The following is a 21655-nucleotide window of genomic DNA, read 5'->3' on the forward strand; positions in this document are numbered from 1 at the left end:
ATCAGGAGTCCCTTACCTGCACAGTAGATGTATTTTAGAACACTGTGCAGGTTCTGATGTTACCGTTAAGACAAAACTAAGCAGATAGAAGTGATTCAGTCATCTGTTACTGGATTTAAATGAGACCTGCATGCTGCTGTGAGACCTTTGAGCACCTCAGATGTTGGTCTGCAATCTGCTGTAACCAGGTGAGGCAGAAGCCTGCAGCAGCAGCGGGTGGTAAGGAGTTACACGTATGCTTGTTAGACCCCTTGCAGTGCCTAGTCGATAGGGCAGCTTGCCTTCAGTGTTTGCTAACTTATGAAGGTATGAAAACCTAAGTATTATATACATCTACTAGTTGCCATTTGCACTATATATGTATGGTTTTTTTGTTATGTACTTGTAGTAGGTAGGATATAAGGGATTTTAGTACTCGGATCACATGTACTGCTATTTTTTTTTCAGATGAATGTGAATCTAAAATTGAGTAGGCCATGTCAGCAATAACTATGCAGTTAATTTTTATCCAGATCTGCGTGAAGTTCCAATATTTGAGTGTATACTGATTATCTTTATGTTAATACCAGTGATCTGATGCTTTCCCAAAAAAAGACTTCTCAGTGACTTGGAAAGAAAAGGGCTATCTCTAGTGTTTACTCTGATAAAGATATTTCACGGAGGTGGTTTGTTACACATGCATTGCCCAAATTCTCTGCTTGTATGAACTGGCAGAGCAGTCTACTCAGAGCAAGTTTATGCTGGTATGTATGGCAGATACTTTTCCCTTAGCATGCTGCAAATGGTTTCTGAATCTCCTAGCTCCTGAATAGGAGAAAGTTTTCATTAGGTTTCAAGAGTAATTTTGCTCCAGTGTGTATATTCTGGGTCACCAGTGTTAACGCAATGAGGTGTCTGTGTATGATAAGGGAGACATTACACTTGAGCTAATGTACTTTTCTGGTTCAACTGAAAAAATGAGAATGATGGGGGGGCAAAGAATATCTAAATTGAGCAATGCATCAAGCACTGCCAATAGTCTTGAGTGCAGCTCAGTTCAAAAGCTTCAAAACTCTGCTTAAAGGAACAGTGGAAATATTTTCCATCATCTATGAAATTACATGGCTTGTTTACTGTTTCTTGTTTATCTGCTCTGCACGATATGTCATATTTATCAGTAAAACAGGCTGTAGGGGGTAACAGTACTTAAATGTTTATTTTATGATGTTTTGGCTTTTGGTGTGTTTATTCTGCATTTTCTAACTAAATCTGTACTCAGCTTTTTCTTCTGCTGTTACACTTTATCTGTCTCAGGCTGCCTGGAAAAAGATGATGATGTAGTCTGGCAAAATGAACTCAAGAAGAAGATGCTAGAGACTGATCTGTAAGTTGATCAGGTACTTGTGATTTTATTATGTATACCAGTAGTTGTTGCATGATGTAAGGTACTCTGCTGTTTACAGTCTTGAGGATAAATATTTGTGTTAACTCACAAAAGGTGATGATAAAACAACATAAAACAAATGAAAAAGTCACAAGAATCAGTAAAGCTGCAATTAACAGATGAAGCTGTGATTGAACAGGTACTGTGTAAGAGTTGCAGCTTGAAGTTCAATACATATTTAGGCTGCTGGATAGTCTATCTTACCTTTTAGGTAAGTCAGGTTTTACCTTATTACTACCCAGAGTACTCTCAGCCATCTAAGGAGCTGAGGATAAAGCTGGCTCTTTCCTGACTTCCACTGGAGAGAAGTGAAAAGGCAACATCTGAAGAAGGCACTGTCAATTCCCAATGATCCCAGGAGAACTGAATTAGATCCTGGGATCTGAGCAAGCCAGAGGTGAGGCTGTCATGAGGGTGAAACTCATTTGAGTGCCCAGAGGTGAGAGAAGGCCTTGTGTACTCCAAAGATTTTGTTAAGATTTAAATAGAATGAACATCTTAAACACAGTTGAAAAAAAGTTTGGCATTTGCAGTTCTTCCACTGTAGAAACTGGGCTTTCTAGTTCGATAGCAAGGATGGTTTAGAGCAAGGTTGTAGATTTATAGATTTAGGAAAATAGATCTTTCTTTTATTGGTGCAAAGGGAAAAGCAGTACAGATTTCTGTTTAGTCTCTACTTCACTGAAACAAGGAGGAAGATTGTGTGATTGTTTTTCAAACTTTCTTGTGAGCAGGTGGTGGCAGGTCTGCTTTAGATGTGAAAACGAGTGGCTTATCAGCCTGTAATCATATACGTTTTTGTATTACAATAATAGTGTAGTGATATTGACTGTTTTTATATTTTTATTTATTTATAACTGATTAATTTAGTGAAGCAAATTGGATTGCTAACAAGCATAAAGGTAAGAGTATTGTTCACAGAATGCATCAATGCAATGTGCATTCTAAGAAAATGTTTTAGTATTATAATCATTACAGTCTTACTTTCTCATTATTATAATGAAATGATTATGAAACAAACATTGCAAACTGTTGTTCATAATGACATATTTTAAGGTGAAAAAAAGAAACCCACCAGCAGAAGCACAGGTACCTCCAAAGGGTGTATATTAACAGCTGTGCCAGCATTATGCAAAAAATCACCCTTGTTAAATATTGTACCATATGTGACTGTCTGAAAAGTAAATACGACTGAACAACAAAGTCACTCTAAATATTTTCTTCCCAAACTATACACTACCAGCTTTCAGATATTATTCAAGTTCATGTTCTATTGTTTGTGCATTCCAGTGATTTTGGCAGCGTGTTGTGGACAGTATATTGATTACTCTCTTGAATTTTGCTATTAAACTGGTTTCACATTGTACAGTTTACTTCATCTGAGTGAACCTCAGATGCTTTGCATGCAGAATTGAAGCACCTGATTTTGCTACACACAGTACAGATGTAAGATGTGAGATCAGTGAATGATAGTGTAGCATTCTCGTTTATCTGTTTTTTCTTTACTGGCTGTTTGGGTTTTTTTTGGTTTGGTTTGGTTTGATTTATTTATTTATTTATTTTTAATGTAACATTGGTCTTTCAATGCAAGCAGTTGCTAGTAGCATCATCTTAAAATGTAATGACAGCAACAAAAATTCCTGGTTTTCTTCTCACTGTTTTTGAACCTCAAGCCAGATCACTGGCCTTCAGAAATATCCCCAGAATATGATTTTGGAGACAGAAGAAAAAAAACAGAAATCTGCTGTCAGAAGCTGGCAATGTAGAATTAGAAAATTCTTCTCTTCAACTTTCAGGAGTGATACTATTTTCCTATAAGAAAGATTAATTGTATCTAAATCATTTTAACTTTTAAGGTGTTTAACTATTCAGTTACATGTTTCATTGAAAAGAGTTCATGCTGTAAGACAGGACAAATGAACCTTATCCAAATTCTGTTGAGAATAGATAGGAAGACTAGTATCTGAGAATATTCTGTAACCTGAAATTAAGAAACAGTTTTGTAGCCGAAGGAGAAGAATTGATGGTCAAATCAATTATCCTGTATTTTAGATGTGAATTACAGACCTTACTTAGTTCAAAAACTCATAATCATGGGGAAAATAAACCTGGCTTTGAATGTCACGTTGTGATCATTTTAGCACACCTGATTCCCTCAAAATAAGAAAAATCTAAAAATCAGATTTTCCTTTTACAAATCTCAAACTATATAAAATTTGGATAACAGTGAGTTACAAGCTACTTTAGAAAGGATTTTTTTTTCCTTCGAGGAAAAAATTGCGCATAAAACTTAACTGCAAAACTTTTTTTCCTTCTAAATATTTTGTATTTTCTAAATAAATTGCAGTTATAATAAAGCTACTCACGAGCGTTGTTATATTCAATAATTTTTTTTTTCTTTTTAGTTTTCAGAGGAGTAGTTCTATCAGTCTATTAACATGGCATTTCTAGAAGATGATGGCATTTTAAGTGGAACTTTCCGGAGTGGAAAACTTCACTGTTAAAGCTCTAGTATGTCTCATTCCAAAGCACTCTATATTGAGCGTAGGAAGTATTAGTAAAAAAAAAAAAAAAAAAAGTATTAGTACAGGATACGATGCAAGATTATTCCAGTTAATTGTATAAGCCAGGTCTTTCATTCCTATTTGCTACATCTTGTAACCAAGGCAATGGTTTCAAAAAGTGCTGGAGTATTGGCTATTTTTTTGAAATTGATTCAGTGTTGAATGGTGACAGTGATGTCTGGTTGCTGTTGACGATGATGTTTGGATTTCAAAATGATGTCTTTGTACCTGTTATGCAGCCCGAGCTCGAGCAAAGCAAATGTAGCAACAGTGGTTAAATATCAGCTGTAAAATCCAAATATGATGAGGATGTTGGGGAAGAAGAAAAAAAATAAAATGAACTGACTGCCTTCATGTTGCAAGTTCCAGAACTTGTGGTCTGAAAGTTTGCTTTTCTTGCTTTTTCTTGCTAATGTTCAAAAAGATAAATGATTTTGTTTCCCCTTTTTCTGCGGGTCAGAAGTTGGACCTCAGTATCATATATTAAATAATAAAGTATTGCGTGCGGAAGGAAGAGAATTTAAGGTGTGAATTAAGCTTGGGTTATAATATAACTGACAACAGAACACCAGAGAAGAGACATGAGCTGGGATGAGATGAAATGAGACAAGACATGAAAGAAGGGGTAAATTGATGAGTTATCAGCCTACAGATGGAATGTGAAGATATATGAGTGGAGAATGAGATCATCGTGGGGAAGTACGCTAGAGGAAAATAAGGGGTTTCACAGGAAAGATCCCAGTAGTCTCTTATGGATAGTGGGAGGACTGATTTAATCCACAGGAAAATGAATATGAAAAATGATATAAAGATGGGCTTACTTCCAAACCTCAGAGGGGCTTGATTTTTCTTGCATTGTACTTCAAAAAAAAGAAAAGAAAGAAAAAAAAAAAGGCACTGAGGATGACCCTGAACCTCGAGCTGTATGTGGGATCTGTGCACCTTGATGGTAATCCCACCGAGCTAAAACTACATAAACAGGCTTTCAATTTTGGTAATGAAAGGCAATTCTCAGCATTTAAAGGAAACGAATGTGTTTCTTAGAATAAAGAGAGGAGGCAAAATTATTGCCTTCAATCTAAACAATGTTGTAGATTTCTTAAAATGTTAAAATTTGCCTTCCATTCTGGAGACTGAAAGCATGCTTCCATGTTTCCAAGTAACTGTGTCCTTTGTGTTATGCTGAAATTAAATAATTTCTTATGGATGAGAAGTGGTGGGATTGCTTCCCAAGTCCTGTTGAATGAAATTTCAGTTGACACAATTATAATCCATTTCAAGATTCAGCATCTTAAAATTTCCACCTACAAGATGAAAATAAATACGTGCCTGCTTGCAAAGTATTAAATGATACCTACAGATATGTCAAGTTTCTGCATTCCTTGAATCATGTCCACCCCACCTCTTTTCTAATTTTATTCTCACACCCTGTTAGGAGTCATTAGGAGGATCTGTTCAGAGAAGTGCACAGAAATCTGTTATTCAGCTGAATCTGCAGAATCAGCTGGCAGACTTATGAGGAAAACTTCTCTGGAATTTCTCCTTGCTTCTAGTTCTGATAGGAGGAATTTGAAAGAAACAGAGGAGTGATCCTCCCAGATTCAATCATTTCTGGTTGATGTCTTCACTAAAAATATTATGGAGTGCTTAGATTGCTGGTCAGAAGAGCAGTTTTGATTTTTTTGAATGCCATCAACATTTTTTTTAATTTTTTTATTATGACAGTGAAAAAAATCATAATGATGCATTATTCTAAAACTTCATGTTCAGTTAGTTTTGGGTAATACTGAAAAAATAATGGTATTTTTTTTCTGAAATAAGAGGATTAAAAAATGATGAAAGATTTTTTGCTCAAATTTGGCCAACAGACTGAGACAGGAATGATTAATTTTAATTTTTAGTATTTCACATTTTGTGGACCAGTTCCTGACTATTTCCTCACAGCAGGGAGCAAAGAGCTACTCACATTACAGTATCTCCTAAGGAAGGGATGGAAGATCTGAGCCCACGGGCTGAGTCCCGGGACTCATCCAGCAGAGAGGTGGGCTGTTCCCCCTTCCAACTGTCACCTGTCCTCAGCTCTAGCCAAAACAGAATGCCTAAGGAAGTGAGTAAGAACAAGTAAATTATGTATCATATTTCTGCTGAATTATCCTGCAATGTTCAGCCATCCTAGAGATGTACTCAGCTAGGCATATTTCCTTTCTATTTAGTAACCATAGTGGATTTCTATTCTGAAAACTCATACACTCTTCCTCTGAGCCTCTGTAAACTCTGAGCATCTACATTATTTTGTAGGAGCCCCATAGCTTAAAATGTGTTATGAAGAACCACTGCCTGTTTGTTTGTTTTGGAACTTCCTCCTCCTAGTTATAGATGAAAGAATGCATTATAGAATCTGACAACGGAGCTGGTAAAGGATTATTGAGATTATATTTTGAAATGTGAGTAATTCTGGGAAGATGTTAGCTTAGTGGGGTACATCAACATAATTTAGTAGTCCAGGATAGGATAGCCTTGTAAATGAGGTAACTACTAACCCAAAAGGTCTGCACTCCAAGGGAGTTTATGTCATAGCTGCCATATCAGTTCTGAGCATGGGCATGTTTGGTAACAGCAGAAAATCTCATGATAGGTGCTAGTTTAAGAAAGCATTTAAGCATATTTAATTCTACTACCATGTTTCAGACTAAGCAAGTACTAGGGTAGTTTACATTGTTTGCATTTTATTCTTGAGGTATTTTGTATTTATAAAATGCAATTGTGCTGGAACATGTATGTTAAAATCACATCTACCTACTTGCTTGATGAACACCACGTACTTTGGACTTTGCTGTCGTTTGATATGTATTAGATTTCCTTCATTCCTACCTCCTAAACAACTGGAATCTCACTGAGATCACTAAGTTCAGTAATTTCCAGCTCTCCAACAGATGAGATCTGACCAGGAGTGAGAAGGGAGAATTGAAGAGGAAAGGTGCATTAAAAAACCTTGGCATTAAAAAATATAGCAAGGTCAGGAGTCATTGGTTTGTTACATATTGAGACACAAGATCTGTCTGAAATGTGTTAACAAATGCTCAAATAGTACTTAAAGAGACAAAGATCCAAAAGACTGTAAAGTTGTCAATATTTCTACTTTCTAAGAGATTGTTGGTATGGTTTCTTTCCCGCTAGAGCAGATTGGTGGATAAATAAGGATGTTGCCAAAAGTTGCAAGCCATGTTTAAGATTAAACTGTCCTTAAGCTTTTTGGGGTGAAAATTGTATAATATGAGTTCCTTGTGGTCTCTGTCCATCAACAAGCTCTTGGATTATGGATGAGAAGACAGAGCAGGTTCATCTGTCCTTTGGAATGGGCATAGTGCAGAGCTGAAAATGAGAAAATTCTGTCTGCCTGAGCTGCTCTTTTTCTGAGACAGTCACCCCTTTGTAGCATCTTCTGTAGCATCTAAAATAAAAAGCACATCTACTTGCTGTGCTTTTATAAGACATTAAGAGCCTCAAATGGAAAGCAGCGTAAAGAGCAAAGTATTAAAATTACTGTTTACATATGCAGTTTGGCAGACTGCTAAGATTTCTTATGCAAAACCAAACGACCAGCCAGACATACTTAGAAAAGTGTGACATTGGAAGACTATTACGTTTGGTTGCCTGTGGGAGTTCCTCTTTACTAGCTTTCATTCTGAGGTTTTTTAATGCAAACAGACTTTGAAAGTCTTAGTCCACTGAAACTTAACTTAAATGTTGAATCTTCTTTTTGGCAAATTATTAAACTAAATAAAATATGTGACATTATATTTTATAACAGTGGTGATCTTAAATGAGGCATGGTAGAGTTCTGGGTTGACACTCAAATTATGTGTAGTTCAGTATTTGATCATATATATCCCAAATTCCTTTCATGCAATGATAAAGGTTGGGAGAATACTTTTTTATATGTATTTTCACATGACACACTGAGGCACTGAAAGATAAGGATCAGAGTGTCAAAAATTTTAAAATACTATTTAGACAGTAGAACAAAAGGCTGAACTTGAAGAAATACTCCACACTATTGGCTCTGTGTGATCCTAAGAACTGAATTGGTGGGTGCCCTCTTTATGATCTGAGGTCAGCATTGGACTTCTAGCACTGAAAAATCTGCTTGCAGATTTCCTTAAGTAACACAAAAACTATTTCAGTGCAGGAAGTGAATAGGTATGCTCAGTATTAATCCTGTATTTTAAACAATTCAGGTTTCTGGGTTTGTTTGTTTGTTTTTTTGTTAGTACTTTTTAAGGAGTCAGGCAGTAAAGGGAAAAGGAGCACCTCAAAAGGAATAAAATGTCATCATAAAGATGAAAAGGAAAAAAGAAATAAGAGAGAAGGTGTAAGAACATGCCATAAACAGTATGCTGCTGGCACTGAAAGATGAAAATCATTAAAAACAAACAAAAAAACAACAACAAAAAAAAACCATCAAGATGTAAAAAGATACCACAAAAAGCATGACTGTGATATTGGCCAGAAATTGCCAGATTTGTGTAATAAGGAAGGTAACTAATAGCTGTATTTTTTTTCAAATACTGTAGGAGTTCAGTTTATTTCAAAGTTGAATTGGCAGAATGTTCTTTATTATCAAAATAAATGCAACTTAAGCAAAAAATCTCGAATATGAACTTGTAAAACCTGTGATGTTATACATCTTCTGGTGAGCACTTTGTCTCACGTGTACTCAAGGTCTGTACAGATACTACAGAGGTCTCTTAATCCAGAATACTATGTAATTCTAACCATTACCTTTCTTGAGGCTGTATGCTGCTTTTCAGGCAGGTTAAAATGGAGTGTTTTTCTTACACTTGGGACTGATATTCAGCTTTTCTTATAATGCCTTATTAAAGGCTTTGTGAAGTTTGCAAATTGGTAGAGTTAAAAACAGCATCTGGAGAGAGGGGCGCAAGGTGTGTTTGTCAGCCTGATTGGATGTGAAGACAGGGCTCACAGCATGACTTAAAGTCACTTTAGACTCTTCTTTAGCTAAAAAGGAGGAAAAGGTGTTCAGTTTCTAGAGAACAGCCTGTATTTTACGTACTCAAAATACTGATTGATTTGCTGAGATTACTGACAGACATTGAACAATAGTATGCAGTAATTCTGTTTTCTTTGTGGAGATAATTAAACCACACAACAGCTGTCTAGCAAATATCAGCACGCTCCTACTCTGACCCAGGAGAACAGAGGCAAGGCAGAAGTGATCTGACCAAAAGACCACAGTTACTGAATGGCATGACTGGGGTGAGAAATAACCTTACCAACTCTGATAAAGTCACATTTGTTACCACTGACAAGTGTACATTTATGGAGGTTATACTTTTATTCAGTGTATTGTGCAGATGCAAAGGAGAAAGTCATTGTAGGTCTGGAGAAAAGCAATATGGTTGTGCTAAGCTGTACAAGCACATAATAAGAGGTAATCCTCACATCAGCACTGCTCAGTCTAACTGTATAAAAGAGACAGAAATCTCCTGTAAATTTGGTTTAAACCATAGCACTAAGTAAGCTGTATCCAAAATAAGAGAGATTTAAGTACGTCTGGTGATTTTTCTTGAATCAAGACCATACATTAGCTAAAGAGGACACAGTCACAGGTGTACTCTAATACCATTTCTGAAAATGTAGTGTACAATCGTTATTCCACAAAATGACAAAAGTGTTTAGGTTAGAAGTTGAAGCTTACTAAAACCGCATATGGTTTGTACAGTATCATCCTCCTCTATAAATAAATAGTGTATAACCTTAGTGCTCTGCAGGCCTAGTAAAGACCCTGGCAGGACATCACACAGCCTCTTAATATAACTCCCCAGCTATTTGTGGAACTCTGCCTTGGTGTCACTGAGAAACAAAGTTGGAGGTGACAGTTCAGATTTTGCATCCTCCTTCCGGAGAGCCATTTCAGTCATGCAGCCAATTGTGTCTCTTACTGTGCATTTATAGCTTAAGGAATCACTGGCAAATGAAAATAGTCCTGGGCACAGCGGAGATGGACAGAGGTTGAAGGCAAAGGTACAGCTCCATTTTTACTTTAAGTTACTGAAATTGAGTGTCTATTTACTAGGTTTCTGTTTCAGTGAAAACGGTTGAGGGAATAAATGTTAGCATGATACAGTTCAGGGAAGATACAGTTTAGAATGTTAAAACATTTAAGTGAACTGCCAAATATCGAAGGAGCTCTTATATTAAAACGGCATATTAAAACAAAATACAAATATTCTCTTCCCTCCTTTATATCAGTCTCTGTCACTTTGATGATTGAAAATATTTTTTGCTTATTTTCCAATTGCTGATCCTTTTCTGCATAGATAAATGAGCTTATAAGTCTAATGAATTTTAACTTTTAAAACTTAAACTTCTTTCTCCTCAGATAACTAAAATAAAAATGTGTAAAATGCACATAGCAGAACTGTTTTCAGGTGCTCCGTCTATGCTATGGTATTCAGGAGCTAGCATGTTACAATCAGAAGAAAACATGCATTTAACTACAGAAATGCTTTCTTACGTCTTTTTGTTTGTCAGGGCTCAGGTAAGCTGTTTAACCTGAGACTATGAGGCCACCAAACCTGGCGCATGCCAGTTGATCAGCTTTTGTTTAAAGGAGTAGTTTTGTAAATTCCTCAGTTTGTTGCCTCCTTCCACAGGAGGAATGGATGCTGAGATCTTCCCAGGTCTCTAGAAAGGCTGGATTTCTGCGTGGTGTGTGTGAAGTTGTTCTCTGAGCCAGCTGCCATAGCTCATTTCTGTATGCATCCTACTTGGGCCACTAATCATGAGTTGAGGACAGCAGATCTCCCACCAGCCATGCTTTAGGCGGAGTGTTGGTGTCTGTGGCCTTCACGAAGAACAGAGGCCAAGAGGCTGACATATAGACCAACAGGTAGGCAAGCACAGCTCATCCGTCTGGGCAGTGGAACTGGAAAATGGATTTGGGCAACAGATGCACTTGTAGCAAAGACACATAGATTTTTCTGTTGACTAGGATTTGGTATCTTTTTGGTGACTGGTCAGGGTAAACCTCTCTGATATGTGGAGGACCCATTCAGATGTGTGAATTTTTTCATACATCTAAACTTTTCAGGTTACTCCTGTGTGCTGTTAGTGGTGAACAGTGCAGAGTTTGTTGAATTTATCCCATGCATTGTACTTTTTCAAGGCAGCAGTATAGTTTAGGAGAATTTAAGGACTACAGGTGAGAATGCAAGTTTGATTTGTATCATGCTATTCCAGTGGCATGTGCTGGAATGAGCTAGAATGCATATGATAAAGCAGCCACTGGACTCAGTGTAATGTTCTGAAAAATATAATAATATTTCAGGCTAAAGCAGCATGTGCCACTAACTAGTAAAAAGCAGAGGGTGATCTTTTTGTGAACTGAATTCTCTCTATTTTTATAGAGAGTTTCTGGGTTTTTTTGTGGTTATACCTGCATTTAGTGAAACATATTAGTTGATACATCATTTAGTTTACATATGTAATCTAGATCCTTGGAGCTAGATGAATATGTTAGTGCCTAGTGTGTCTGCCCAGAGGATTATTTTTACACTGATTGTACAAAGAAAATCAAAACAAAATTTTTTTCCTTTATACTCCATGATTATTCCATTGTTTTACTGTTGAATTAATGAATGTTCAGTGTAAAAATTACAACAGAAGTATTAGATGCCACTGAAAGGGAAACTCCAGAGTGTTTTATAGGTAGTTCGTTTTTTTTTTCTTGTTCCTTTGTGATTATGAAATGCTGTATTATCAGGAAGGTGAGAGAAAATGCTAACGGCAGCTCTTGCAACCAGGACACAGACTCATTTTAGTCACTGGTCTTTGTGCAGATGCCTGCTCTTGAATTCACTCCCTTTCTGTTTGGTGTTACAAATGGTTTGCAGTGCTTTCAGAGTTTCAGAATATGTGGCCTCAGTTACATGGGTATATTCTGTGAGAATTAATAGTGCCAGTGGAACTCAGAGTTGATAAATGCTACTATTACTGTACAATTACATATTAAATGTTACCTGCATTACCCTCTCAGGCCAATACACTGCACTCCCAGGGAAGAAACACAGAACACGACGTGAAGAAAATGAGAACATATTTAAATAGGATGTCTCCTGGATGGTCTAGGGAGAGATTAAACGGGATTTCAGCTTAAGTCTTGTGTAGGTAGATATGCCTGTGAAGAATTAACAAAATGGGAGATGTAAAGGGATTTGCTTAGCTTGCCGTTTTTCCTCCAGCTGGTAGAATCTGGTATATCATTTCTAATATAACACTGAATATTGTTCTCTGTTTTAGTTTGCTTTTAGTTTCTTTGAGAAAATAATTCCAAGCCTTGCTTTCTTTTCCTGTTGCTGTTTCTTTCAAACAGTGCCTAACTAGTTGACTTATGAGAGGAAAAAGTACTTTGAAATACAGTGCATAAATAAACAAGAGTAGTAAGGCTTTTTATGTGTTTTCTCCCTGCTAATTTCTTCTGGTGATTATTTATAACTATATGAAAGCAGTATCTATCTGCATGAGTACGAGAAGACACACCTGATTTAGTTGTGCATATGAAGAAAGCGAAATATACAGAATATTTCTCTTTTTAATTTCTGATTGAAATCCACTGTGCGTTGTTCTCCTGTTAGTAATGCACAGACAAAAGAGCAGGCTGTCAGCAACAACATTTCCTTAATTTGTATTTCAGAGGGTAAACATGTAGAACACATATTTTATGGATGTGTGTGTGCGCAGATGAGTTTACATCGGTTGTCATGTGTGGTGATATAGTAAAGCTCCTGATAGAGCGAAGCAAAGGGAAATCCCAACAGTATTACAATGCGTAGGTTGTGTTTACAACTGAAGTAAACCTTTAATATGTGAAATGAGCACTTGTTGTTTGTAGGCACACGAAATACAGTGTGAACACTGTCACCATCATTTCTAGGGAAAGCAAGGAGTTGTAATTAAGAGGCTGTAGGACACATGGCATGTGAAGGAGGTAACCAGGGCACAGCTGGCTTTGAGAGTTGGGTTAAAAGGCAGGACACTCTCTGTATGAAGGATTAGGCTCACACCGGATTCTCATTACTGGTGGAATAAAACTTCTTTGTTTATAGAAACAAAGCAGTTTGAGTTGATGGGCTTGATGGTGGAAGCCAAGTATTGATGATCTTTTTCTAATTTATTATTTATAATTTAGAAAGTTGTTGTTTATTTTACTCTACGTTATCTTTCAAAAATACTATTCATAAAAGATAATTGAGCAATGTCTGGAATATGGATTTACAGAATTTTTTGTCCATCATAGGAAAAAAAATATATGAAGAAAAGAAAATGGATTCCATTTTGGCCTGTTCAACCTGATGTATGTTTTAGAAAACAGTCAGTTCTTAGGAGCTCAATTTGTACTGATAATCATAAAAATGATTTTGAGGAGGGAAAGAATGTGTCAGAAGCACTTTCTGGAAAATGTAATTAGCAAGACTAAATACCACTTCTCCCTTAAAAATCAAATCATAGCAAAGCACCCTGCAGAGAGAACTGTTCCTAAACAACTGCCAGAGTCCAGCCGAGGAATATACAGATGTGTGTCTGAATGGGGGGAGACGCTGAATTCACACATATCTTTATTGTGTGAACAACGTTTTTTTAAATTCATGTGTGTGTTTTCAGTGCACTGCTTTGAGAAATAAAAAGTGTTTTGCCAATTCAGTACTAGCAACAGAAAGTACTTAGTAAAACGTGTAATAAATTGCGTCTTAGAACTCAGGATCCTGATACACTTCCTTTGACTTGAAAGACAAAGTGAGGCTAATTGTGAATTATTTGAAGCTATTGTGGGCTGCATCAAATTTCTTTTTTAGGTATTTTGGTGAATAACAACAGGAGCTGCTACTTAGGGTATTTTATTAATACTATTTATGTCCGTAGGAGCACAGAAACATGAGAAAAAGAAATATGAGTGATTGCATTTTGCTGGTGTAGTGTAATTTAAACTTCTTCCTTTAAGACAGCGAGTCCCACCTGATTTTTAATGAGCCGTACCTTTAATGTCCGTAAGGAAAGACCTTAGGAAAGATTGAAAGAATATAGAATATATGAAAAACACAGCAACCTCACTGATGATATGTTAAAAAGCTGTGTTTCCCTAGCAGAAGAGTAATCATGTTATTATTTGAAATTTGAAAGTTGTGAAGTTTTAAAAGTAATAAAAAACAAATCAGATTCCCTCATGGGTGTGCTTTGCTTCTTAATTAGAAGATGTTTTATCAATGACATTTACATCTTTTTCACTGTTGGTTTCCATTCCACTTCTGCCAGCAGCCTTGTTTTTTTGTTTTTTTTTTAACAGCTCTCACAAAGGAAGAATGAGAAAATGCATTTCTGTATAACATTCTGAAGAAGTATAAAGTGAGAGTTCAGAAAAAGGAGGATACCATATTTGAACATAAACTAATTCGTAGATGGTTAGGTTTTTTTCATTGTAGATATTGGCACTGGGTTATTCCTTGAAGCAAGATTTTTTGTTTGTTTTTCCCAGCACCTTTACAGACCTGAAGATGATGGAAAACACCATTATTGTAGTGTGTCCTTGCTTATCAAGTGTAGTTCCAGTTTCCTGAAACTGAAATTACCTTCACAACAACTTTCTAATAGGGGCAGGTTTATTTTTGCTTGGATGTTTGAAGTAATTACATAAATAGCAAACATTTTTGTCTCTACAATTGGATTTTGCAAATCAGTGATGTATTATTAAATGTTCTGGGCAGTTATGATACAACCTCTGAACAGTTCTGAAAGGGAGTTTGGGATTATTCTTAGTTAACAAGACATAGTGTAGAAGGTAGGTGATTTTTTCCCACCAGCTGATTTATTGCATGGAATGCAACAGAATTTCTTTACTCCAGATACTTGCGCCTGAATCTTCTAGCAGTAAGAAAACAGTTTATGAAAGCCAGAATGTGTAAATTGCATACTTGTTGCAGAGATCATCAGAATATTTTATTCCTTATATGAAGTCTAATGTGTTTTGGAGAGAAGAGGATTCACGATTTGGTTATCAACACATACAGATTCTTCACTCAGATTCTTCACTCATACAGATTTTATTAAATAGTGGACTGGACAATTAATGTGTCAAGACTGTATAGCATAAGTATTTTGATGCCTTAGCCTGTTGTGCTGCATGCTCACGCAACTCACACAAAAAACTACAGATTTTTGCTTTTCTTACAGTCCTCTTGTTAGTGTAAAAGTGCATGAGCTATGCTGTTCTTGAGTACCTTCTTCCACAAGGGAGAGTGTTTGAAATAGTTATAGTGAGAGTCTAGAATTCAGGAATTGATGTTTTTCCAGGTTTTTAAGTAATGAATATTTATATATATATATGCATATATATATATATATTTTGTAATCAGCATATCACTGGAAAAACATCTTACAAGAGAAAAATAAGTGAGATTCTGACTTATGCCTGAATATAACCTGAGCTCTAAATGTTATGGTTAAAAAGCTCTTGTAGATTAGACCTTATCTTAAAATTGCCTTCCATCTTGTATGAAATCAATTATGAGTTGGGATGTTATCTTTAACAGCTCAGTGGAATTTTCAAATATATCACTACTTAAGTTTTACATTTCTTAGGTTTCTGGAGACATGGAGAATAGAAGTGATTCTGAACAAAATTATTTTCTTTCTTTTAGGTTCACTGATAAGATGCAAACCAGAATCTGCCTATTGGTAGTCTTTCCAGATATGATTCAGAGCTAATAAGAGAGACTGAGAAGTACCATGACTCCAAACAGAATCATTTTGGTAAGTCAGTCTCCGAAGTCCGCTAAGAGTTGAGAGCATGGTCCTTCACATGAGCAGATTTTTTTTCTGCTCCTTCATAGTTAAAGTATACTTTTAAGAAACATTGCTAAAAACACAAGCCATTTACATTTTGTGCAGTGTTCATGCTGCCAGAAAACTGGAGAATAAAAACCAGCACATTCCTGAAAGATAGTGTAGAATCATAGAATCATTAAGGTTGAAGTCACCACTAGCATCATGCGGTCCAACTGTCAACCTGTCACCATAAACCATGTCACTCAATGCGACATCTGCCCTTTCCTTGAAAACCTCCAGGGATGGTGACTCCTACCTCCGTGGGCAGCCTGTTCCAATACCTCACCACTTTTTGAGAAATTTTTCCTAATATTCAACCTGAACCTCCTCAGACACAACTTACAGCTGTTACCTCTTGTCCTATCGCTAGTCACATGGGAGAAGAGGCCAACTCCCACTTTACTACAATCTTTCAGGTAGTTGTAGAGAGTAATAACGTCTTCCCTGAGCGTCCTCTTCTCCAGACTGAGCAATCCCAGTTCCCTGAGGTGCTTCTCGTAAGGCTTCTGCTCCAGACCCCTCCAGCTTTGTTGTTCTTCTCTGGTCATACACCAGGGCTTCAATGTCTTTCTTGTAGCGAGTGGCCCAAAGCTAAACACGTTATTCAAGATGCAGCCTCATCACTGCTCAGTACAGTTATACTTAATTAGAACATCCTGCCACATCCTAAACTTCTAGAAAACTTCACAGCACTTCAGCATTGTGTTCTGGTTTTGGTCAAATGACACACAATGCTCTCTGTATCTTTCCACATTCTTTCAGAATTAATTATTTGATGTTTCTGTTACATCTTTTTTGGTAAGCCTACATTCCTCTGCATGTCAGGAAGAATAGTCTTATAGTCAAACTCTACTGAATAACTTCATCTGCTTTAGGAGTTTCTCATTGCATTCAGAACTATGTATTGGCTGCTATACAGCAAATTTTAAATAAAGCTGGTTCCACAACAGAAATCTAATAGTTATGTATTCACTATCTAAATATGCTTTACAGGCTTTTGATCTCCTTCCTGAACTCTTAAAGGCTTAATTTTTAATATGGTAACCATATGGTTTTTAATACTGTTAGTTCTTAAGTGTACTAGTCTCTCATTCTAGCATGCACAGTTCCTTTGCACCTCAGGGAAGGTTTGATTGTGTTAATACAGCTAACAGTGTAGCTTGACTATATTAAAGCCTTCTAATGTGTTTAAAAGGGATGGAGAGGTCAAACTTTTTTCCCTTTACACTAGTTCTGATCTGTATTTTTACATACTTACATTAAAGTATATTACATAATATATACGGGTGATTAAGAGAAAAAGCTATGCCACTTTTATGTCTCTGAAAGGTCGGGTGCAAGTATGTATTTTGCATATGAACATGTAGATATCACCTAAAGATAAATTGAGTATATGCAGATAGAAGATGCTTGAGTGTGAGTTAGAGAGCCCAGGTCTTTAAGCAAAATAGCTCTATTTAAGAAACATTTGGATAAATTCTTCCTTACTTTTCCTCTGTGCAGAACTCTTATGCAAGTATCTACTCACCTCACCCTTTTCCAGAATTTCTCTTCATCTCCTGTTTTGATAACTGCTACGCTTCATTGGTGTTCTTTACCCACACTGGGCCAAAATAGCAAGTAGAGACTTCTGATTAATGATTAATGATTGCATCTTATTACTGCCTTTTTTGTAAAAGCAGTAAAGAACAGATTTTGTCTAGCATTGCACCATTGTTAAGGCATGAGAGTTTCTTCCTACAATTCCTAGCCTTCTGATTTTGTATTAGTCACAATGTTCCCTACCTCACTCTAGTGGACATTATGTATCCTCTGAATTGCTGTGCACATGGAGTTCCTTGCCTGTATGTGCTTTATCTGTCTAAGTAGAGCCATGGAAAGCATCTTACGAACCTTAAAGTGATGCTCTTGGCAGTAGGAACAGGGTACCTGACATACCGTAATCTGGGATGCAAGCTGAAGAACAGAGGCTAGCTAAGAAGAGGGATTTCCAAAATATTGATGTATTTCTTGTGGTTCACACATGAGAAAAAGACATTTGAGAAGTGCATCCAATGCAAATACAGAGCCTGGGTTAGAATTGGAAACATCTGTAATCCCTGTCTCAGTGAGGCACAGCTGTAGTAGCACAGTGAGTACTACTCTGCAGCACAGTGGTAGAGCTGTAGCTCTATTTCTGTAAGGGTACCACTGCAGCAAAATAAATTGGGCAACTCCTGATCTAAGGTATTAGTATTCTATCATGATGCTCTTCTGACAGCCACACATGAACATTACATTACTAGTGCATCAGAAAAAAGGTCATAGTAGCTTAAATAAATAACACTGGTATTTTGCAAATGAGCAATTAAGTTATGAAGCTTATTTTCATATCACTGCTGGCATTGATCCTGCTTTGCATTACTTAACACCTAACACTCCAGAGTTTAACTCCTAACACTAGAATTCTTTTTGTCAAGTATGCAGTGTAGCTTTGTTGTGGTAACATCTGTTGTGACCTCCTAAAGCTCGGGCAGAGCTGATAGGTGTAAAGTTCTGCACTTAACTACCATGTAGTTAGCTTGGTTGTCTTCACAGCCTCTCTCTTTGCTCAGTCCCTTCCTCTCTTGCACCATTCCTTCAGCAGCAGTTTCATTTCTGGCACAGAAGCGTGGTGTCAGTGCAATTCATGCCCTCTGCAGTAGCTGATTTCTGTCTTGGCTGGCTTTTCCAAGACTGTGGAAACATTTGCTACCTTCTTTACCTCCTTATTCATATCTCCGAAGTAGGACACTACATGAGATAATTGGCTTGACCCATTACAGAAGTCACCACGGTGGAGAGTGGTAAGCCTAACCTTTGAAGTGATAGAAATTAGTCGAGAAGTGATAGTGTCCCTTTATGCTGCAGTTTATCAGAAGGGATTCCAGGAGGGAAAAAGTTAAAAAAGAAATCTTGTCAAAATCAGAATTTTTTTTTTTAAATGCATGATTCAGTGTTTACTGTAAAGTTCTTTTTTCTGTTTTACTACAGACCGAACAAGGAAGGAAACAAAACATTTGAGCTCTCTGTGTAAAGGCAGCTACTTTCTCTGTGCCTTTTTCTTTCCTCTGTTTAATTCCCAATACCCTAGAGATACAGTTTCCTCCCTTAGCAGGGACTGTGACCTTAAAAATAGCCAGTTCCAAAATAAACACAGCAAAAAAAACCAAAACAACAAAACACTTCAATTGTTTTACATTTATGGTAAGTACTCAAAACTGTGTCCTTGCTAAAGCTGAAATTCATAAACTTTTGAAGCTTTTGTTTCTCTGAGACTTTTGTTTCTCTGAGAAATCCATTAAAACCTTGGGTGCCATTTGCCAGTGGTTTGTCTCTGTCCTTACCACTGCAGCAGTTTCCAGAGGACACACTTTGACTTTGACTCGGTGCTGGCTGTGCTCACATCACACAGGAAAGGGGTGATCACAAGGCCTCCTCATTGGCTCTTCTGTATGAGCTTGTCTCATGCTAGTAAGCATTACTGCTGCTCAAGGCCAGCTGGATGACTCTTCAAAAAGAAGCTTGTCCTATCACTTTTGCTTCTATTTTTAAAATTGTTCTCTGTTGCATGAAAGAGGAGGTGGTCCCACCCAGGTTCCCTGTCTGGATTGAGGCTTTGGTAGTCACTCTGTCCAGGCAGACTTCTGGGCTGTCTCATTGCCACCACTTCCTTCACTTCCATCTGCAATTGGACCGGAGTTCACAGTTTATACAAAAGCCTTTTCCAGGGAAGGAACTTACCTAGTGGGGGAAAAAGCCTTTCCCAGCTCCCTTTTGTTAAGAGCTATACTGATCATTCAGGAGCCATCCGGTGGTGTGCAATGATAAGGACAGAAGGATAGGAGAAAGGACTTTCAAGTCCACCAAATAAATCCCCTCTGACAAGCAAGATTAATATTTTCCATGCCTGGACTGTTGTCCTTATGCTTTTGTCCTTACGCTTTTGCATGGATGAGTTAGTCAAGTCTTACAAATGCAGCTCAGTGAGAAGTGTCTTCTATCTTTGTTAAGAAAGGCTGTTTAAAACAAGTGAAAATTTATGAGTAACAAGCTCTTGGATCTTCAAAAACATTTCAAGTAGTACTTGTGCAGACTGTCACAAGATGCGAGCATTCCCTGTGCTTTTCAAGGCCTGAATTCATAGCGCAGGAGTGAGTTTTCTACCTCTTCCCACATGAATATGCCAAATCAGTGTAGCACAGAAAATATTTGGGCTCTTGAGTACTTTCCTCTGAATATAGTCTTAAATCTTTAATTTAATTAGAAAAAAAGTGCTAAAGCATTTTGAAGTCTGAGAGCAAGACTATGAAACTTTTCTGATTAATGCAGACAGCTTGGTTCTTTTAGGTGTAGGAGAAAGAGAAACAGCCAGCAAATGAGCTGGGGGAAGCAGCAAACGAACATTTTGTGTATTTTTCCATCTAAAATGTAATAGTTTCTGAAGGTTTTTTAATCCATCATGTTAGCCTAATCTCCAGGGAGCTCATTTTGAAATTAAATATACCAAAGCATTTATGATTTACAAAGAGGGAAAAAATACAAGCCTTAAAAAATATCATGTGTTTGATCTGTTTGTCGCTATGAAAATATTGACAAAAGGCAAAAGAATGGCCTTCATTTAGATTATTATTCTTGGCTTGCTTTAATGCTTTCTTATTAAGGGCAAACTCCCATTTAGATGTGAGATTAACTCTTTCACTATTGCGAAGAAATAAGAAACTGAAAATTTGAACATAAAACTCATGAGAGTAGCAATTCTAACCCAAGTAATTTGTACGTGATTCCTACTCAGAAACATGTGATGTATCAGAAGGAACCTTTGAAAAGTTAAAGGAATAGATTATGCACTGTGTAGGCTTCAAAATATCTTTAAAACCCAGTCTGCTCTGTAAACTTAGAAACATGGTGTTAATTACACATTCATCAGTGTAGTTAAGAAAATAAGTACTTTATGGGGGGGAAAAAAGGAATATTAAAAATCTTATGTACTCTGAATCTGCATCTGTGCAATAAGGATCTGTCTGCACTGAAGAGATAGTTAACTGGAGACCCAACTTGGCTGTTACTGGTAACTCAATTCAGTCACCCACAAAGCCCTCTAATTTTGTTGAGTAGTGCTTTTCACTTGAGTCAGCCAGTCCATTGGTTTCAGGAGCCTGATTTGAAGAACAAGTGCTACTGACATTTAAATGGGTAATGCAATAGAGAAGTGGCGAGAGACTTGAAACTTGAGTTAACACAGTGTATCAGCTGCTAATCCAGTCATGCTGTGCCACTAATCAAATCATTCTGGTAGTCCAAGCACAGTTTTTCAGTGGATTCACTGTCGCACAAGTAAGAACTAGGTTGAAGTCTGTGCCAAAAATGTGTCTTAGCAAAACTTAACCAAACCAAAGTCTAGCTAGCCAGTCTGGGTCCCAGAAGCTGTCTGCATGTTAGCAGTGTGAGGGATCAGTTCCTAAGGCAGATAGTACAGTCCCTTGCACACACCATGCAGTGGCTATGCTGCTGCTGCTGCTACCCATTCTTGTTAGTTTGAACCCCACTCAGATAACTTAAAACTCATTAAGGTTAGAAGGAGAATGATAACCTAGCTCTGCATTAGTAGTGCAATGCCTAATGTTGCAGGGAGGCAAACTTGAAGTTTAAGCTATCTGTTGTTGCTTTACAGAGAGACAGATACAGATGTTATGCTGCCATCCCAAAATTGCTGAAAGAAATTGCTAATTTGAAATATTTATTGAGT

The 21655-nt window shown here is 37.1% G+C and overlaps 1 long non-coding RNA gene across 7 annotated transcripts in view; it reads left to right on the top strand.

Annotated features, from left to right (window-relative positions):
• LOC125696753 (uncharacterized) overlaps positions 1-21655 on the top strand; it is a 120757-nt gene that overhangs the window by 62912 nt on the left and 36190 nt on the right. For all 7 annotated transcript variants that reach the window (XR_007378510.1, XR_007378511.1, XR_007378509.1 and 4 more), the window contains 2 exons: positions 1294-1376; positions 15702-15813. This is a non-coding gene — a long non-coding RNA (uncharacterized LOC125696753). The remainder of the gene's footprint in view (positions 1-1293; positions 1377-15701; positions 15814-21655) is intronic.

Source organism: Lagopus muta, chromosome 1, assembly GCF_023343835.1.
Source record: "Lagopus muta isolate bLagMut1 chromosome 1, bLagMut1 primary, whole genome shotgun sequence".
Classification (NCBI taxonomy): Eukaryota; Metazoa; Chordata; class Aves; order Galliformes; family Phasianidae; genus Lagopus; species Lagopus muta.